At 35.2% G+C, this 3,759-nt stretch overlaps 1 protein-coding gene across 1 annotated transcript in view; it reads left to right on the top strand.

The window, feature by feature from the left end:
* LOC106871922 (dynein axonemal intermediate chain 7 homolog) overlaps window positions 1-3,759 on the top strand; it is a 96,307-nt gene that overhangs the window by 24,029 nt on the left and 68,519 nt on the right. The gene's annotated exons all lie outside the window — the stretch shown is intronic.

The raw sequence follows: 3,759 nt of genomic DNA, 5'->3' as shown, positions 1-3,759 counted from the left end.
ATATATATACATTTATATATATGTATGTAGGTGTGTGTGTGTGTATGTATGTATGTATATACATATATGTATATCATTATCATTGTGATTGTTTTAGTATCCTCCTTTCCACTCTTCCATGCTTGCATGGGTCAGGCAGAAGACTAGAAACGAACAACATTGGTTGTCTGATGGTCAGTGATGTATGCTCATTCAACTGTCACATGATGTCAAGACAAGGGTACTCAAACACACTCATACACACAAATGCACAGATTATATATATATATATAGTGAGAATTTACAAAAAAACAAAAGACAAAGACAAGTATATATATATATATATAGTAAAGTTTATTTTCCAACGTAATGTGGCAGTCCTGTACAAGGACGATGTTACTGTTATTTAGCCCCAGGAAAACATCTTTCCCAGTTGGCTGCCGGCACACAGTTTGTGCTCGTATAGTATATGCAAGGGAGTTCATTGCTCTTATCTCTAGCCTTACGTGATACTCACAGACCTAGGCTTCTGGGTAGTTACCTTTCCTCAGTGTGAGAATATCACTGGCTAGTGATGAAGGCTCTCTCCACTTGCAAATACTATATATTTTTTAAGCAACACATAGTCACTGGTCTCGTAAAGAGAAAAACAACTTGTTTTCTTCATTTTGTTTCTTCTGTGAAATAATCATCATCATTGTTTTAATGGCTACTTTTCCATGCTTGCATGGTATGGATTTGTTGAGACAAGTTTTTCTATAGCTGGGTGCCTTTCCTGCTGACAACTCTCACCTATTTCCAAGTAAAATAATATTTCCCATGACCAGACACATTTCTACAGAAGAAACAAAACGAAGGGTTCCACTTGCATGATCGTGGCACTCATTTTACAACTATCATATGATGTCAAGACAAAAAGATAGTAATATACATTCATGCTCACATATATACGACGCTTCTTTCAGTTTCCATCTACTAAATCCACTCACAAGGTGTTGGTTGGCCTGAGGCTATAGTAGAAGACACAAGGTGCCACGTAGTGGGACTGAATCTGAAACCATATGGTTGGAAAGCAAACTTCTTACTACACAGTTACACCTGTGCCTTGTCACACCTCTGAGTAGCTATGCTTATGTGTAGTCATGTTTGTGCCTATACAATGGGTTTCTTTCAGTTTTTATCTACCAAATCGACTCACAAGGCTTTGATATCTATGTATACCAAAAAAGGATCCCTGGTCCTTCCTGAACCATAGGATCTTAAGGCCAGTTTCCCAGGCTCTATGGTGTATATATATTCATCCCCTGGGCAGGAAACCAGTCCATCACAGAATTACTCATTTTTACCAGAGGAGTGGACTGGACTGAAGCAACATGAAATGAAGTGTTTTGCTCAAGAACATAATGCATCACATAGTCAAGAAAGTGAAACTACAATCTTATGATTATGAGTGCAACACTCTTACCATTTTAACCACTAAATTATGCACTTCCACATGTATGAATATATGTGCATATACATGTGTGTGTGTGTGTGTGTGTATATATATATATTTATATATACACACATCATATATTATATACACACATATGCATATGTAATGTGTGTGTATATATATAGGATGTGATGGGTAAATTGTTACCATTTTATATTGTCAATTCTATACATGCGCATTATTTGTGTTTTGATTTTGTTGACTACACAATATAGTAGGGTCAGTTGGACACCATCTGTGAGAAAAACAGCATCATGACACAGTTCATTCTGTCAGAAATTTGGAACCAACATGCTGTACTGCTTGGCATTTCCACTGGAGACTCTAATACAAACATTTCCGAGTGTTTGGATGTCAATTTGAGGACATGTACTGAGAGTGATAAAAATCCAGTCAACATGATGGTGTTTGGAGTGATCACTAGTGATGGCAACATTATGCCTCCATTCATCTTCCCACATGGTCTCAGACTCAATGCAGAGGCCTACATCAAGTGCCTAGAGGAGATAGTGCTGCCCTGGGTCAAGAGGGTGGCTGCTGGAAGATCCTATGTCTGGCAACAGGACTCTGCACCATGCCACACAAGCAGGAGAACCCAGTCCTGGCTGTCAGATAATTTCTGCGACTACATCACCCTTATCATTTGGCCACCTATCTCCCCAGACTGCAACCCCCTTGATTATTATTATGTGTGGGATGCCGTTAAGCAAGAGACCAACAAAACTGCTTGTAACACCAAAGAAGAACTGAAGGCAAAGATTATGGCAGTATTCACCAACTTAAACAAGGAAACCATCCAGAGGAGTCACAAGAAATTCCACAGTCGTCTGAAGGCCATGGTTGAAGCCAAAGGCAATTTTATTGAATAAATTTACTCTTTAGTATTTTAAGATATCTTTATGTAATATTGGTAAATATATCTGTTAAAATGAGATGTCAGTGTTATTTTCATTTTTGTGTAATTTAGACCACAATCGCCTGAATAGTTTCATGGGGCGGTACTAATTTTGTTTCATCACCATTTTTCTCAATTAAACTTCTGAACTGGAAGAGCTTGTCCATGGCTACTTCCAGTCCAACGATATTTCCGCCCACAGCAGCCAAAAAACTTTGCTTTTCCTTGGTGTCCTTTATGTTGTTTTTACTTCCTCCCATCTCAGGAAAGTCCTTATTGGATGTGAGGTCAAACTCCATGATTAGAACTTGTCGCAAATGACAAGAAAAACTTGTCATAAATGACAAAACATTTTGAAAAATAACCCGTAAGGGTTAACAGTTCACAAAAACAATGTGCAGAAATTTTCTGCCCTGTAAGGCGAAAACTACTGTTTGTCAAAAGACAACAGTTCAAATAAACGTGCAGTAACACAATAACAAGAAAAACACAGACAGAAACAAACTCACGTAACGATTGGGTAGCAAATGAAAGTAATGACGCATAACTCAGGAAAAAGGTGATTAGAGGAAGTGAAAATAGCAGAGCACTGTGGGAATTTATAGGTGATTAGTACCAAGCGGGGTAATTCTGTTATGCATAGTTTAATTTAAATTATCTTCTATTATTATCTTCAATCTAACTATGTTGAGGGATATATATAATTTGTTATAATATAATTTTTAGTAATATTTAATTAATTTACTTATTTAATTATTTATATAATCTATTCAAGTACTGTAGAAATCAAAAGTGTGTGGTTATTAGATTGAAGGGGTGGAGATTCACTATTTCATTTTATTGAAAGTAAAATTACTTTTGTGTCTACATTTCACTCCTCGTTCATCATATGTGTTTAGTAATTGATCTCTAGACTGTAGCAGTTTCATAAATTCTGTTATACATAATAAACACATTTTATTCCCTATATTATAAGAGTGGGCTCTACCTGTTATACTCCAACTAAGGGTGTAATCTCTTATTCTAGATTTTAATTCCCTTATAATTCCACTTAAACCTGCGAACTTACTTAAATTAGGATTTTTGAAAGTCTGGTAGTGTTGCGAGATAGAAAAATGTTCATGTCGTAATAAGACTAAATGTAAGCTCTCTAATAATTGTAATATTGATAATGTAATTCATAAATGTATAGTAAGCTCTTAGAACAGTAATAATAAAATTATAAATAAGGTTTATATAGGATCTACAGCTAATGAAATGAAAAAAAGAATCTCCCAACACTACAAGACTTTCAAAAATCCTAATTTAAGTAAGTATATATATATACATATATATATACATACACATACACATATACATATATATATATATATATATATATATATATATA

This window comes from Octopus bimaculoides, chromosome 13 (genome assembly GCF_001194135.2).
Source record: "Octopus bimaculoides isolate UCB-OBI-ISO-001 chromosome 13, ASM119413v2, whole genome shotgun sequence".
Taxonomy (NCBI): Eukaryota; Metazoa; Mollusca; class Cephalopoda; order Octopoda; family Octopodidae; genus Octopus; species Octopus bimaculoides.
Note: the sequence above shows the minus strand (reverse complement) of the source record. Positions and strands in the feature narration are given on the sequence as shown.